Source organism: Anthonomus grandis, chromosome 11 (assembly GCF_022605725.1).
Source record: "Anthonomus grandis grandis chromosome 11, icAntGran1.3, whole genome shotgun sequence".
Taxonomy (NCBI): Eukaryota; Metazoa; Arthropoda; class Insecta; order Coleoptera; family Curculionidae; genus Anthonomus; species Anthonomus grandis.
The window spans coordinates 10,000,001-10,018,696 of record NC_065556.1 but is presented as its reverse complement, the minus strand read 5'-3'; the positions used below and the strand labels follow the sequence as shown (position 1 = coordinate 10,018,696).

General features: G+C 32.2%; 1 protein-coding gene across 4 annotated transcripts in view; it reads left to right on the top strand.

The window, feature by feature from the left end:
* Positions 1–1,096: 1,096 nt before the first annotated feature.
* LOC126741951 (zinc finger protein 675-like) overlaps positions 1,097–18,696 on the top strand; it is a 252,011-nt gene continuing 234,411 nt past the window's right edge. For 2 of the 4 annotated variants that reach the window (XM_050448429.1, XM_050448432.1), the window contains exon 1: positions 1,098–1,373. The gene's annotated coding sequence lies outside the window, so the exon portion shown is untranslated. Of the gene's footprint in view, positions 1,383–18,696 lie in introns of all 4 variants that reach the window. The other 2 variants (XM_050448431.1, XM_050448430.1) reach the window with 2 other exon arrangements.

Genomic DNA, 18,696 nt, shown 5'->3' with positions numbered 1-18,696 from the left:
AGATTATCTGATTTGCTCGGTTACTACAACAGCAAGGCTGAGTTCAGAAACGGCACACCCAGTGTGAGTGTGACGCCAGTGTGACGTCCAAAGCGTTCAGAAATCGGAAAGTCACCTTGGTGTGCACCCTGCTTTCCGATCAGAAACGAAATTTTAAACGAATGTTTATTTGAAGAAAAATGTAAAATAACAATAATTAAACTTATAAAATAATTGCATATCCTATATCTGAGCGCGCGACTCTGTGTCACTGGCTAATCTTCCCGGCCCGTCCACAATTTAATTCATTTCAGCAGCATCGGGAGAATCTCTTTATCTGACAAATATTGATTGTTGAACGGACCAGGGTGCCATGGAAAGCCTATGACTTCCCTTTAACTTTAACATATCGAGTGTATTAGCGGTATTGGAAGACCGCTAATAAACTCGATATGTCAAAGGGAAGCTATACAAACAATAAGAAACAATAAATATTGATATCATTTTTTTTATAGTAGAAGCATTATATTTCTTAGTATTAGTTTTAAGTAATATTAATGTCTCATATACATTAACAGTTAAGACATCCAAACCAAATAAAAATGCAGAAAATAATAAATTATCAAAAGAGCGAATAGATTTGAAAAAAATACAGTGAAAAACGTAAAAGTGAGGTTGCGCGGATATTTTTTAAAAATTGATTTTTGATTAGTCTGTGTTTATTTCTGTGTGAAAAAAAATATGAGTGAGGTTATGTTTACGCCAGTAACTTTTTTGTTTATTGTATTTCATCTTGATCTGATCCTTAAAATGTATGAGATCGGATTTAGACTCAAAACGTTTTGAAAACTTAGACAAATGGGTGTTTTCATGGTTTAGGTCAGTCTCCAAAGCGAATGCAATACCGATGAAAGGTATAGCTAATATTTAGACTCTGATAGCTGTTAGACATGACGTCATTCGAGCGCAACCATATGATGACGTAACGCTTAAGACATTGTAAGGAACCGAGTAAGACGCTCACTCGCTAAAATATGGCTCTTGACACGTTTGAGATAAAAATTGACATTGGCAAGTGACAGGCGAACAAACCGAACAGACAAGTAGGTATTTGCTGTGTTTATTTATAGAGAAATATAAATTTATAATTAAGAAAAAAATGTAATACTTTTTCTAGTGATGTTGGATTAGACATTAACCATCCAGAAGTTTGAACACGAATAATACTACTATCTGACCTTAAAACTTAATAGAAATATTATTCTACAAAGTATATTTAATCTTATAAGATTATTATATGCATATAAAAGTTGTGGATATGGATATGCCCAAAGAACATTAACTAAATTGATTCTTATAAGAAATGTTGTGGTGGCAGTTCTTTTACCAATAAGGTTAGTAGGGTTTTTCTTCACCTTTCCCACAGCAATTCAATAAATTATTCCAAAACAATATTAAGGGAAACCTTTTTCAGAAAATGATTTAAATTATGCTACCTATTTATAAAGCAGGAAGGTCTAGTTTAGCAAATTTTCTGAAAATCTTACCTAAAATTATGGGGCTAAAATGTGTGTAATTTTACCGAAAACAATATTCTGATGGTAGGGTAGGGAATTTTTAAGTAATTTTGACATTTATAGATTTTAATCCTACCGGGATAAAGCCAACACAATTCAATTCAAGGTGGAATTTAAATGTATATACCTACATGTCAAAATAATTTTTTTTTGTGACTTTTCCATATTTCCCTGAAAAAAATTGTCAATTTGTAAATTTGCTCTCCTGCCTGCTATTGAATATTAGCTGTGTTTACAATGGGGGTACCAAATATTTAATACTTGGATCAAACGATGTCATGAGGACTATTTTTTTGTGTAAACGGCTGCACACTAAAATTTGATAAGCAAATTTGATGCTTTTTAAAGAGGTCAGATTAAAATTAGACGAAGGGTTCCCTTCCCTCCGAATTAGGTTTCCCTAAGTGGTTTCTTTCTTGGCTAAATAGTTACCTACATAAAACGATACAATTTGTTAATGTAAGGGGTTCACTTTCAGTTCCTATTTTGGTTACTTCAGGGGTGCCTCAGGGGTCACATTTGGGGCCTCTACTCTTTAATTTATTTATTAACAATATTTTTAGTATTATCAAATTTTGCCAATTCCTATTATTTGCAGACAACCTGGAGCTATTTTTACAAATTCTAAACTTGTCTGATTGCCTGATGATACAATCAGACATAGATTCTGCCTCTACTCTTTAATTTATTTATTAACAATATTTTTAGTATTATCAAATTTTGCCAATTCCTATTATTTGCAGATGACCTGGAGCTATTTTTACAAATTCTAAACTTGTCTGATTGCCTGATGATACAATCAGACATAGATTCTCTATATAATTGGTCTGTCTCTAATGGGTTACATCTTAATAAGAATAAGTGTTTTATCATTTCTTTTAGTAAATCTAGAAAAGTTGTCCCATTTGACTACCACATAAATGGTAATATATTTTGAAGAGTATCACTAATTAAAGATTTGGGGGTGTTGTTTGACAGGTCCCTGACTTTCATACCCCATATAGATAGTTTGTCTAGTAAAGCCCTTTGCACCCTTGGTTTTATAAGTAGAAATACTCAAGACTTTTCAGTAGCTGCCTTCAGACTTTTATATCTTACACTTATTTGTAGTGTCATGTCTTATTCTTAAATGGTCTGGTCCCCTTATTATGCTAACCATATTTACAGTCTTGATAAGGTCCAAAATAAATCTCTCAGGTTAGTGGATTTAAATTCTTCAAAACCTAAAAGGTGTCTGAGTGAGTTTACTCGTTGAGTACTTGTATGTGTTAAGTATCAAATAAATTTAATTGCTTTTACTTTTTTTATTTTGATTATTTTAACGGTATGTTTTTAGTTGTTTTATTTTTATTTTTTTTTTACTCAACTGGGGAAAATTATATATTGTTGTATTTATTTTTTTTTTGCCCAAGGTTAGATTGTACTTAAATTTTTCTGGATGTTTTATCTTATTTGTATATCTTGGGCTGCTACATATTAATATACATTCAGATAGATATATTGTTGATTTATAGAAAATTTGGATATTTAATAGATTAAGTTCATTATATATCTTATTAGTATATTTGTTAATGGCAGAATAATTATATACATTTAGGGTTAGGACATAATTTATTTTGTAATTTTGTTAGAATGGAGACATCCCATAAATAAATTAAAAAAAAAAAAAAAAAAAAAAAAAAAAAAAAAAAAAAAAAACTTACCTCAATTTTTGATCCTAGAGATAATCCTGAACTAATAGATCCGCATGTTCTGAATGTAGCTATTGTTTCTGGTACGGTAAGACACATTTTAAGCCTTTTTTCATAATTTTAAGCACAAATGTTTGAAAAGTTACTGCAAAGTTTAAACTAGACCTTTACCATTTATGGTGCAGAAATAATTCTGGAATTTTTACCATTTCTCTACTACTAAAGTTGATGACGTAAATGCAGATTGCAGTAGATCTTATTACCTTTCTAGTGTTGCCACAGAGCTGCTGTAATGTTTATTTATTCATATTACTGTCAAAATAGACATAATTTTTTCTGGTAGAATTGATCTTACAAGCTATGTGTTTTAGCTATTGAAAATTGAGATATTGATCTTTAGATATATGTGACAAGGTAATATATTGTAAAGGTTAAAATTAAAATCATAAATTAAAATCACAAAACAAAAAAATCTTAATTACTACATTTATTTGTTTGAACCTAATGCCTAGTTGCACATAAAACATCTGTGTGAGTTAATATTTTAGAGAAAAGTTGTTTCCATTTCTTTTCCTGTTTTTAATAAACCTACCTAATTAATCTTAAGATATTGTGATAAATCTACCCTCCACCCCATCTTTGTCCTTACTGAAAAACCATGATAAAGATCCTGACTATGAAACAATGAAAAAAGAAAAAAAGAAACAAACAAACAGCTGTGCAACAAATGTTTTTTTTTGTATCTTCATACAAGATACAACTATGTTATCAGAAAAGTGTGGAAAAATTTTGGTAAAGATTGTGATTATATTCTTTGCTAAATTTAGATTTATTCTTTATTTACTTTACTGTAAAAGGCAGAAGATTGTATGTTTTTGGTGCTAAGTATATAAAAAATTTTAAATTTATATTTTTTAAATATTAGGAATGCTTAAGTCACCTCTGGCTTGATCTTGTATTATGGATATGATGTATACTGGTTTTTATATGAGGTTTGAAATGAATATATGAACAGATTGTTGTAATGTATAGTGTCCTTAAATTCGTTGTTTGCCTGATGAGAAAAGTCTTGGTTTGTCATAAAGTCTTTAAGATATATTTAGGTACAATATTTAGTTTGTGTAAAGCATTGTTATACAATCCCCTCATATTAAAATACTGTATCTTAAGATTGACTCAGTTAACGATTTATAGATTATCTGTTAAATTTAGGAAAGTTCTCTTTATATAAAATGTTTAAATAATTTTTTTAAGTCTGTTTACCAGATAATCCGCATGTACATGCCATTTAAGATTTTGGTCCACATATATTCTCAGATACTTAGTATGTGTGTATAACTAATATACTAATTGTGAAGTTGGGTCTATTTGCTGCGGTTAGTGAAAACGCAATGTAGTTCATCTTTGTAACATTAAAATTTTTCAATTTAAAATTCAAACTCAATTTAAATGTTTCCACACAATTTATCACTCTGTAGCATATTGTTTGGTTTGGTATGTTGATGCAGTCTGTGCCATTAAATAGTAATGCTGTGTCGTCTGCATAGGATAGAATAACCCAATTATTTATTTTCGTTTTAAGTAGAAAGTTAAATAAATTGTAAACAGAACAGAGCCCATTACTGTACCTTGTGGAACTCCTATTTGCATTTCTTCTTCCTTGCTTAAAATATTATTTATTTTAACAACTTGGCATCTGTTTGTTAAGTAATTTGTCACCAGTGTAATTGCAGTTCCTCTCACCCATAATATTCTAAAACTTCAAAAAGCTTATGATGTGGGACTGTGTCAAATGCCTCGGCGAGATCTATGAACACACCAAGACACTTTCTGCTGTGATTAAGATGATTTGTAACCTCTGAAGTAAAATTGTGGAGGGTATCTGAAGTATTACAACCCGGCAAGAACCTGTATTGATTTTTTTAAGATTGTTGATGTGTTTTATTAGCTCATTATACTTCTCCAGTAAATATTTCTAGTTGTTGATTATTATTCAAACTTAAGAATTCTTCCAAATCTTGGATAAAAAGATCTTTTGAAATAGGTGGAGGTTTATACACTGCTTTTATTCCCAAAGCAATATCCCCAACATGACATACTACTCTAGCTACTGTGGCTTGAGATTTTGGGAATTTTGTTTTATAAAATATGGGCTCTAGTTCTGGTTTTATAAGAATTATGATACCATCATTTTTGTTATATTTGCCTTCATTATAGAATCTTTCATAACCCCTCATGTTAAAGTTATCACTGGAAGATATTTTGAAGTTTCGCTTAAAACAAGTATGTCTGTAAAACCTAAATTACAATTTTCTAATAAAACAATTAAATTGTCAAAATTTTTTCTTATACTCTTGATATTTACATGTACTGAATTAAAAATATTTTCATTTATATTTACTTTATTATGTAGCATATTGCAGTCCACCGTCTTAGTTAAGATATTGTCGTCTCTATTCATGTTGTTCAGAATATCATCCTGATTAATTACAACCATTACTTCCTATAGTCGATCTTTATTTTTCGTGCTTTTAAGAAAATGTTTTGTTGTTAGGTAATTGGTGTCTTGGCTGTATGTTCAATATTGTGTTTTGAATTATACTTTCTATTTGCTGAGATAACTATTAGCAGTTGTAACATTTTTGTTGAGCACTATTAGATATGCTTGTTTCGTTTTCGCCTGCACAGGTTCCACATACAGTCTTATTAGTGCAAGCGTTGCTTTTGTGATTGTAAATACTTGGCACATCTTGTAAAGGGAACATTATCATACACGGCACAGCGATTCTATCTAATATAGACCATTCCAGAGTTGATAAACTTCCAGTAAACATTGGGTCTACACTCCGGAAAAATAACCGAGAACCTTTTTTGTTCATTCTTTCTTATGTAAGTATCTGTAAATTCATCATTTTGTTGTATCCAATAATTTTGATGTCTTATTTTACCTTCAATGATTTCTGGTATTCGGTCGCCTGTATATTCCACAACCTTAACTCGAGGTTTTTTCTTCTTCGGTATGTTAGCGTCGATTGTGTGTCCTAATTTTGTATCAATTTCTTTTGTAAGTGAGTTTATTTGCTCTTTTGTGGTGCACTTAATTACATTTCCATTTTTTGTGCTGTTAATATTTTTCACACCTATTTGCAAATCATTGGGATTTATTTTATCTTGAATTATTTTAGAGTCTTTTCAAAGTCCAAGCCAGTTTTGGATTTCATAATAAGTGTAGGTAGTTGAGATGGTTTATCTCCCATAATTGTTTGGCTCTTTTTTGTAACATCAGAATAAGTAGCAATTTTTTTAGTGTTGATTTCTTGTGGCATGCATTTTATTTCCGATGATTTTAAGTTGGTTCCTTTTTTTGTAAATTTTCGACGCACAAAGATCGCAAATATAGACTTGTTTATTGTCTACTAGTTTATCGCAGTTATTGCATATTTCAGAGTTCTCATTGCGTACCATATTTATTTGTATGTTACAATATTCACAAATTCCCGCAAGAGACCGAAAATCACATAGGTTTTAAACAAATTTCCTTACGTTCTTAAAACAGGTAGGTATTTAATACTAAAAGAGGAATTCGCGTTATTTGCAGTCACATGTTATTTGCATATATATATATATATATGGGAGATAATATATATATATAATTTCTAATAATTTACTTTTTTTACTATTTTTCTAATAATTTCTTTATTAACTTCAATTATTTTATAAAATTACAATAGAAAAAGTCCTTAAAACAGTGCAAATGCACTAGTACCAAGGATATATAACATATACAGTGTGTAACCTTAACAAAACTAAAATGTAGTATAATATATAAAGAAAAAGAAAATCAATTACATCTTCACCCTCATAATATAAGTAGTAGTAGTAGTAAGGGTGGGGGAGCTAGAGCTCGGCAAGTAGGCCTAAAAAGTCCCTTTTCGCCAACCCCAGAATCACCTACTACTACGGCTCCACTCCCAATGCTGGTCTTCACTGAATCGGTCCGTCCTTTTAATAAAGCTTGTACGTTGTCCAGTCCAGATCTTTAAGATCTTCCATTTGGAGTGTCGTTGGTCCAAAAGTTTTCCTTCTCAGGCGACTCTGTCGGGTCTTTGCTAGCAATTGCTTTGCTTTAGAGCCGTCATGGTCTGGTATCATTTCCTTGGCCTGTCTAAATTCTCTGTCTTCTTCCAATTCTTCTTGGTTTTTTCCCAGGCCCAATATTAAATTCCTGGGAGATTTGTTTTTTACTGAGACCGAGACAAGGTTCGCTATCTATTCCAATTCTTCTCGTTTGCTTGCCACTTCAAGTATAGCAAACTTTTGGAAAACTGTGGTGTGTTTCCCTAGGAGAAATGATTCCCCTGTGTTCATTTCCATCCTGTACACTCCGGCTCCGGCCAAATTGGTGCTTTTCATACATGATCCATCTGGGTACCAGGCCTGAAAACCATTTGGCTCTTTGATTTGGTTCACTGACAATTCTTTCCTTGTCGGGATTTCGACTTGAAATCCCTTCTTTACCCTTAGTTTTCCACTCACTGTAGTGCATCTCGATGTCAGAATTAGTATGCTCTTACACATCCTGAGGGCAATTGTCATATGGCCTTGTCCTAAGTGATTATTGCACCACTCCCCGTTATCCTTCATCCTTTTATGCGCCGCCATGGCCTCTATCTCAAACCATACTGGGAGGTCCAGTAGTCCAAGAAGAATATTTAGTGATTTAGTGGTGCCGCAGGTGTTGTTCTCATGGCTCCAGTAATTCCCAAACACATCAGTCTTTGCAGTCTGGTCAGCTTTTGGGTGTTAATAACCTTCAATACGGCTGACCACCATACCATGGATCCGTATGAGATCTTCGGTCATATGACTGCAGTATAAAGCCACTGGAGAATATGGGGTTTTAGACTCCATTTTGTACCTATTGTTCGCCGTAATTGCCATATTAGGGCTAGTGCCTTATTCACTGCCTGCTCTAGGTGAGTTTTAAACGTTAATTTGCTGTCTAAAGTAACTCCTAAGTATTTGACTTTCTGCCTCAAAGTCAGGTGAAGTTACCCGTGACCATTACTAGTCCTCGAGTTCTGGACCGTACATCACCAGACACAAAAGGTGCGGCGAAAGACAACTGCCTTTCGGACGGCCGTTCTTCATCCTGGTCTCGGCACGACAGTCTCTCAGTGTAGCACTGATCTTCCGGTCTTCCAGCACCGTTTTGACCTACCTGACCAGATGAGCGGGAGTGCCCCTGGTCAGGAGGGCGTGGCAGATAGTATCTGTTGTCGCCTTATCAAATCATGGTCCTTCCACATCAAAGAAAAGAGCAACTGCCACTTCCTTTTTCTCTATGGCTTTTTCAGCTTTGCTCACTACAGAGTGAAGTGCCGTTTTCGTCGACTTCTCTTTCATGTAGGCAATGTAGGCTTCCAATCATTTTTAGTTTAATAGGAGGTTTATTATACAATTTAATTGGTAAAACTAATGGGCTATCTGCAACTTTTGTTAATTTTTGTTTGGTCTTACTTTAGATTAACTTATCTGAGACTGAGAGTTTCTAGACATGAAATAATCCAACAAGTGAAATCCTACATGCATAATTTATTTAAAAGTTAACAAACAAGGAAATATTTGCAAATCTGAAAACTATTTTACCAGAAAAATCTTAAATAAAGTAGGACTGATAACTTTTTACTAACTTTTATAAACTTTTTTTTAAGCCAATGAGGCTAAAAATATCATCTCAGTTTTTGACTCATTAAAGTGTAGGTTGTCTTTATTACAAAGACTCATCAATTGCTGTTTATATAACAACGTCATCTGCAAATGTGGCTAAATGATGCCAAGGAAATGTATCTATGATGCTATGAAAAAATATAATGAATAAAACCAGCCCCAGAATACTGCCCCTAGGTACACCACTAATAACTGAAAGTGGCTTGGAGGGAGTAGAAATATTGCCACATTTTTAAGGTTGTTTTTTGATTTCTCCTGGTTACTTAAGATTTATTTCATTTATAAACATAACCATAAGTACGTTCATCAATTTTTCCTTCACTTAAATATGCATATAATTTAAAATTATTCAATAAATTGTATTGGCGGCATTTTTTTCCTATTTGTGAGGTCTGTTAAGGTAGGCCCCTCTCCAGTTATTTTTCTCTTAAAATTACCCAATTGGTTATTAGATTTTTAAATTCTACAGAAAAAAGAACATTTCAACGTTTTAACGAAAGGCATCTAGGTCAAAATGTATGCCCGGAGTATGTTCACTAGTAATCAAGTTTGAAGAAATTGATTCTGTCATGAATAAAAAAATTCAACCGAGATTACTCTAAATATATAGTTCCCGTTAAGCAATGGTTGGTTCTGCTAACCAGTCGGTTGGCAGAAGAGGTCCTATTGAATGACCTCTAATATCTCTTGACTCCTTTTTGTGGAGTCACCTAAGATCTATGGTTTTTAAAACATCTGAGTCACTAGAGCGACTCCAGCATAAAATAGTCCAGGAATGTGTTGTTATATCCAGAGAAACATTTGTAAATATATGTGAAAAATTTGAAAGTAGGCTTGATTATTGTCTTATAATAATGGAAATCACTTTCAATATTTAATTAAATAATAATAAACATCTCAAAATAGTGTTTTTTATTTATTGTTTACTTACTTTTATTGTTAAACCTTGATAAACACAATATTCTGAAGTGTTGCTTTCTATGGTATCATTGCAAAGCATTTTTTAACAGGTTCAAGTTGATCTATCACTCGACCTCCGACCTCCCTTTTTATTTAAGATTTTAGGGGTATATCTCACCCTGTCCAAGGGGTTGCAGATAAGGGTGAGATAATATGCTTGTTTTTGTTCCTCCTTCATTTTATAGCCACTTTTTTCAGCGATTTTTTATTCAGTTTTTCTAATATATGACCATTTCAAGTTTTTAAATTATCACCCTGTATATTATTACTTAATAATTCATTAAGTCATAGTACCAATTCCAGAGTTGTAAAATTATTGAAAATCTAAATTGGTTAAATCTTATATGGAATTTTAAGTATGAATGACTACGAATAATTTTTTAGCAACATACCTACAAAAGAATCTCAAACTAAATATGATATTTTGCTCCAAAAAATAATTTAAAAAAGTTTAAAAAGTTGATCACAATAAGCTTGATAACTTTCATTAGGCATAGGGATCAATAAAAACGACAGTTAAACACTGAGCTTGGAACACAATATAAGAACTTAAAGAAACACTTTAAATAAATTAATAAAAAGATAAAGAATGAATATTACAAAAACCAAAAAGATATAAATATAAATAAGAGGATAATTAAAGACGCGACAAGTTAAGAAATAATAAGGCTGGCAGTATTCAACTATATAAATGCGTGTACCCTTGTAATGTCCTGGGCCCCATTCTTTTCTTTGTTTACATTAATTCTATGTTTAAAATAAATATAAATCGAATGGCAATTTATTCATATACCTATGATACTGCATTAATTTTTAGGAGATACTACAGAGAGTAATAGATGGGGTCAGGCAAATTAAAAATTAGCTCTATATGTAGAAATTATCAATAAAAATCACTGAAGCTAATAGACCTGCATCCTCAATTATAATAGATGATGACCAGACTATAATAAAGTTTCACAAACCAAATACCTTGGGATGGTAATAAATAAATGCCTTAAATGGGGCCCTCTTATTGATTATGTAACAAATAGGATCAGAATTCTGTTACATATTTTTTTCTAAGAGATATATTTGACAAAAAACTTTTACAGACCATTTATGAAAAACTGCTATAAGCTTTGATTCATTATGTACATATATGATTCATATATATATATATATATATATATATATATATATATATATATATATATATATATATATATGTACAAATCATATATATATATATATATATATATATATATATATATATAAATAATATATATATAAATAATATATATATATATATATATATATGAATCATATATGTACAAATCATATATGTTCAAAAAAAAAACGCTCGGACATGTCGATTTTTATTTTTAACTGCGGGTTTTCTTACTATAATTTTATGTATACAGGGTGTCCCAAAAATAAGTTACGGTCATCAGCGTAATTTTTTTAAATGTAAACACCTATTTTTTATTTTAGATTTAGGTTCTACATCAAATTCTAAGTACATTTCATGTACCATGTCCTATACCTAAACTCGACCGTTGACGATTGAACACAATAAAAGGCTATTTTTGGAAGAGTTATTTATATCAAGCAAGAATACATAAAAATATTTTAATTAATTTATTAATTGTTGAAAATGGCTGCCACGAACCTCTTGGCAATATCCCAGTCGATGCTGAAATTCTTGTAAAACGTTATCGATAACAGAAGGTTCGATCAATCTTATTTCTTCCGTTATTCTAATTTTTAAGTCTTCAATGTTGTTTGGCCGATTAACATAAACTTTGGACTTAAGATACCCCCACAAAAAAAAATCTAAAGGAGTCAGATCCGGCGATCTGGCCGGCCATTCAATTGCACCCCTCCGACCAATCCAACGTCCAGGGAAAACGGTATCCAGGTACTGGCGCACGGGACGAGTGTAATGGGCTGGAGCTCCATCTTGCTGATACCATAAGGAATTATCTAATATATCCGGGTCTTCTGGATCAGGGTATAAAGTGGCAAGGCATGGAACCAAGTCATTTTCTAAAAACTCTAAATACCTCTCACCATTCAAGTATCCTTCAAAGAAAAAGGGCCCTATAACCCTGTTTTTAATCACCCCCGCCCAAACATTTACTTTTTGAGGGACTTGGCTGTGGCACTCCATCATCCAGTGCGGATTTTCAGCAGCCCAATATCGGCAGTTTTGCCGGTTTACACTACCATGAAGACAAAACGTTGCCTCATCAGAAAATACAATTTTTTTTGAAAATTGTGTATTAGCCTGGCACAAGTCCATAAGTCTCTCACAAAATTCTAAACGCCTATCTGGGTCATCTTCATTTAGTTCATGAACCAATTGAACTTTGTAAGGGTGCCATTTATTTATACCTAAATACTTAACGACGGATGTCTGGGATATCTGATTTTCTAACGCAATATTGCGAGTCGTTTTATGGCAATCTTCTTCAACTGCCAGCAAAACATTTAGTTGCTTCTCTTCTGATATACTTGACCGACCTTTCGTATAATTATCCCTGACATGACCCAAATCCCGATATTTCTGTTCTATTTTACTGACAGTACTTTGAGATATACGTGGCCTATCAGGATACTTGGCATGATAAATTTCACAGACTTCCATCTGAGTGCGCATCCTGTTTCCATAACCAATCATCATCAAAATCTCTATTCGCTCTCGCTCACTAAGACGTACCATTTTTTGAAATTTTAATTTTATCTTTTGATAAACTTAACACAAGCAAAACTTTGCTTAGGCATCTAAATCAAACTAAATTCACTCAAAATTATTTAATGTCAACAAATTGTGACAAGTTAACAATCAAAAACACCAACCACAAATGTAAATAACCAAACAATAACTGATAGGTTGCTTGATATAAATAACTCTTCCAAAAATAGCCTTTTATTGTGTTCAATCGTCAACGGTCGAGTTTAGGTATAGGACATGGTACATGAAATGTACTTAGAATTTGATGTAAAACCTAAATCTAAAACAAAAAATAGGTGTTTACATTTAAAAAAATTACGTTGATGACCGTAACTTATTTTTGGGCCACCCTGTAAACATAAAATTATAGTAAGAAAACCCGCAGTTAAAAATAAAATTCGACATGTCCGAGCGTTTTTTTTTTTGAACATACCCCTGAATTTTAAATGAATTTATTCCAACCTTTACGTTCGCACTGTATATATATATATACACCGGGTGACACAGACAAAAGGGAACACTTTATAACTTATTTACTTTTCAAGATAAACAATTGAAATTTGGTATATCGATAGAATAGTTATAAGAGCATCTTTTGACATATTCTATTATTTTCTTCATTTCTATTATTGTGGAAAATACAGTATTATTGTTTTTAGAATATTATTTTTTATCGAAATACGTAAAAATATACCAAGTGTCCCATTTAAAATAAGAAAGTTAGTGTCACCTCCTATTAAACCGGAAGTGGTGGAAAACAATAGAATATGTCCAAAGATGCTCTTCTAACTATTTTATCGATATACCAAATTTCATTTGTTTATCTTGAAAAGAAAAAAAGTTATTAAGTGTTCCCTTTTTTCTGCGTCACTTGGTATATATATTCACATAATTTTCATGTATATACACAAAATCAAACTAATTTAATATAAAAAAAATTAATTGAAAGTTCTGATCTGTCACAGTAGACGTTAAAAAAAGATTTGCAATAAATAAGGTAGGTATTCCTTAAGAAATTGTTTTACGAATATACTTAAAAATAAGTTTTTAACATAGTAAGGATCTGAAAATGACAAAACTGGAAACATGAGCATTTTTAATTCTTTTGGCGAAATTAACCAACATTTTTTTTTCTTGTCTAAAACTGGAACTTAAAAACTTCGCCTAAAACCCTCATTAAAGATGAAGAGACCAAGAAAGAAATTACATGTCTGATTTGAGAGTTTTGGGAAGTTCATATAATAGCGGTGTTTTAGGATTCTTTATGAGGTAAAGTTTTTCTTTGCTGTCCAAATTCCAAAGTTATCATTGTCATATCTGAAACTACCAAGTTTATTAAAAGATAAACGAGTGTTAGGATCTTTTTAACTGAAAAATCCCATAACTTTAATTATAAATCGCATTTATTTAGAATACATTCTTATAATAATAATAATAATAACAGTGTTCCATTTATATTGTGGAAAAATCAGCAGGGGCTTCCCTACTTAAAAATTAGAAAAAAACTAAAGCTGTCCAGAAATTCTTTATGCGCAAACAAGATTTGTCTATCATTTTTACGTAAAAAATGTGTCTTATATATATGGTACCGTTTTCGAGATATTTTGATTTATAATAATTAATGCAATAGATTTTAAATGACTAAAATATTTTTTTTTTCGTTGTAGCCCAAAAATGTTTCTAGTATTTTGTTCTGAAATTTGTCAATAAATTACATAAATAGTGACATGCATTTTCTTCATGGCCTGGTCAACGGCAATCCATTAGCAGTCGAACGTTTTTACGAGGAAAAATATCCTGGTCGCGTTATCCCACATTATGCGATGTTTGCTCGGCATTGACAAAGAAGTGCCGTGAAACTAGAAGGATTAAAAAAGATACTGATAACGGAAGACTTCGCACATCAGAAACTTCACAAGAAGAAGAAAATCTACTTCATGAAAATGAGGTACTAGAAAAATTTGCTTTCAGAATTTAAAGAATAATCTCTTATACCCTTATGATATCCAGCGGGTACTGGAACTATAACTGTCTGAGCCTAGTTTTCATTATGAGTATATTTTTGTTATTGGCTGCAACAACAATTTGGTGAAAATCTCCAGTTTTTAAAACAAAACTGAACTCATGAATCGATTTTTTCCAGAGCAGTCATAATAAATCATAAACACCTGTATTCTCTTATTAACGTATGGGTCGGAATTGTTGCAGACTATTTGATAGATCCATTCTATTTGTCATCGATGCCAATTGCGTTTTATTAATTTACACACAATGCCGTTCTTCAGAAGCCGGATTTCTCATAAATATTTGTCAATCTTGAGTCCTCTTCAAGGGTACTGGGGATGATCGCTGTTTTTCGAAGAACTGTATTGAACTTAGGTCAACTTGAAGTTTTGCCAAATGTTTGATTGTGTTTTTATGGATTATTTGTCGATATAATCAATTACCTATATATTGTTAAGATTATCATTGAGAGGAATAGCGAGTCAATTATTGTAAAATTTTGAGCTTTTCTAAGATAAATTTTGGTTCATATTTGTGCGTTGGTTAATATTTGTTGACGCGACCTGCAATTTGTGCTATAATACTTGTAATGCCTATTTGTGTACACGTTAAGTACAAGCTGAGATAAGGTTTAACTGATTCTTCTTTCTGGTTACAGAGCGGACTTTGGAGCGTGTACTACCTGTTTCGAATACATATTTATATACAGGGTGTACCATAAATAATGGTAAATATTTTAACATCAGAGTCATTTGGAAAAAAAAGGTTAAGTTATTTCCTTAGTCTGAAAGTCATAGACAACCAAGATACAGGTTGATAAACTGGTAACCCAAATAGTATGGAGAACAATGCATAACTTTGGTTTGAACCTATTACTCCGCTACTAGTCCAAGCTGTGCAGCTCACTGATCTGGACCCTCGTCTGCACTTCTGCAAATGGCGTCGTAATTTATTTAACACCATTATATTCACCGTTGAGGCTACATTTACCCGAAACGGTGTCAATAATTTAAGGAATTTTCATTCTCTGCAGCATGAAAATGTCCAGCAACAATCGACCGGAATTTCCAATAACGGTTTTTGGAATTTTTCGATCGAACGGGAAAAGAGCGTTTTTAAAAACACGTTTACAAATTATCACGACTTTATTTCTACATGTACAGAATCAATAGAAAATGAGGGTCTTTTAAATCAGTTACAATGGTATTTAATGCACTTGCATATATTTTGTCTGATCAGAGGTTTCCACAGAAACTCATGTGTAGGCGTAGTTCCATCATGTGCAATTATGGTTGAATGAAAACGTTCTACTATACTGTTAGATTCGTGGTGATATGGTGTAGTAAAATAAATTTTCATTTTGTGAAAATTTAGGATTTTTTTTATCATATCGTTATTAAATTCTGATCCATTGTCACTTATTAGTTTTTCTGGTATACCGCAATAAGAGAAATATTTAATTAGTGCATTAGATATAGTAATAGCATTTTTGTCGGGTATTTGAATTGCTTGCGCGAATTTTGAAAATGCGTCTACTAAAGTCAAATAGATTTTATCGTCATAATACGTCCACATGTACTATTTGGAAAGGTTTTGAGGGTGTCTCTGTTAGCATAAGAGGTGCATATGGTAGTTTTCGTGCATATTTGGCGCATTAATATATTCGGTTACAGTGTTTTTAATGCCTATTCAATAATAATTACGTTTTAGATATTCTAACGTTTCGCTTATACCTCTATGGTTTACTTTTCCTTCGTAGTGGTTTTTCGTTAATAAAATTTGTTCTTCCTTATCAATTATAGTATTAAGAAATTTAGTACACCTTAAGACTTTTGGGCAATTTTCTGCAAAATGGTTTAGATAAACTTCATTAAATTCTTTATATAGATCGTCTGTGTGAAAATAAATACAATATGTTTTGTTTAAAATAGTCTAGTCTCTTAAAAACCCAATTAGTTTGAGGAATATGAATTGTTAGAATTTTATGGTCTTCATAGTTGTCTTGGTTGACTTTTAATTTAGGATAAATATGGGGAAAAGCTAGTATTTGATTTGTTTTATTGTTGATCGTTTCATCGAGGATTTTTATTCCGCTGTTGGTAATTTCATTGATCGAAGAATGATGGGTTTGTGAATCAATTTGGTCTAATTCATTATTTATTATTTGATTATGCGGTAGTCTTATCCGTATATCAGATAAAATTTTTATTCGTTTGTTTTACGGGATTTGATGACTAGATGAGTGTTGATTTCTGTTAACAGTTATATTTGTTGTGTCTGGTAATTCATAAAGGGTAAAACTTTCTGCTATTCGTCGCAAGTAATCTCAGGTTTCTGATTGATCTTCAAAGTTTCCTGGGTTATTAATAATTGATTCATTTTCTATTGCATTAATTTGTATTCTAGAAAGAACGTCAGCATTTTTATTAAATTTACCTTTTTTATATACAATATCGTAATCAAATTCTTCTAGTTTTAATCTCCACCGTATTAATTTTAAATTCAGTTCTTTTAATTTAGCTATCCATGCTAATGGTCGATGGTCATTATATATTGTAAATTTTCTTCCGAATTAATACGGCCTAAAGTATTTACAGGCCCAAACTATCGCTAATAACTCTTTTTCAATAGTGCTGTCGCTTTCGTTCAGAGTTCTCGATGCGTAAGCTATAGGTTTATCTGAGCTCACGGTTCCTTGTGATAAGACGGAATTAGATGCGTCTGTCGTCAATATAAATTTTTTTGTGAAATCATGTTATACTACATATACATTAACTATAAATTATTAAATTCAAAAATTATCATACTAAAATTAAAAAGTCACATGTCAAAAATAAACGAGCAAAATAATGTATATCAAAACAATTAAATAGTTCTTATAAAATGACTTACAGTAATATGAAGATTCGTATCATTCTTTTGGATTCTTGCTTAACATAGTGCCAATAGGAGTGAAACGATGCTGTCTTTTAGTCCCTGGTAATCACACGCTGGCTTCCGCGATGTTTGTCTTCTACTAAAGCTAATAATTGCAAGTGCGTTCGCAGCTCTTCCCACAGCGATGCGTATTCGATTTCCCAAATTAACGGTAGAAACGGGAACTTGTCGCGATTTTTGTAGAAGCGTTTTAGCAAATCCTACCGACTGCGCCAATTTTACGATTGAACGGGAAAAAATCGTGTTTAAAAACAACACGTTTACAAATTATCACGATTTATTTCTACATGTGCAGAGTTAAGAGAAAATAAGGCTCTTTTAAATTAGTTACAATGGCATTTATGATAAATAAATGCGCTTGCATATATTTTGTTTGATCAGAAGTTTTCACGGGAACTCATGTGTAGGAGTAGTTCCCATAATGGTAGAATCTGTGGGTGGTAGCATATAACTTCGATTAATGTTTGGTGTGGTTTCTTGCAGATCAGTTAGTCGGCCCCTATGTGTTTGAAGGTCCTCAGTTTTTGCAGGTTTAGCACCTCCAATTTACTCAGTTTTTGCGAGAAGCCCGTGTTGTTTCGAAAGGATATTTCGATTTAAAGAAGACAACAAAAGACAGCATGACGGTGCTTCGCCCCACAGTAGTAGAAATGTGACGGAATATTTCAATAACACTTTTCACGGACGTTTTAATACAACCTAGGGGCAACGGTGTCTGGCCCCCAGCTGATCGAATTAAAATTTTTTGGACTATTATTTGTGGCGACATATGAAGAGTTTAGCTTAGGCAGAGAAACACAACAGCTTCGTAAAATGAATAATATCGCTAACGACCTAACTAACCACCACTGAGTTATTAGGAAAGCTCTATTGGGAAATCAGTTACGTCATTCGTCATTACATCATCACAAGGGGTAGACTATGCTTACGATGTGACACATTTGTGAACCCATATTCATAGGACATGTTCGACTCAAATTTACCTAAAGAACTCGTAGTGAAATTTTGTCCCTTACACCCTGTATATACAGTGCGACTCTTAATTGTCCAGCCCTCTTTTCTTTTGAATGCGTTTATATAAAAATTTTAAATTTGGCACACA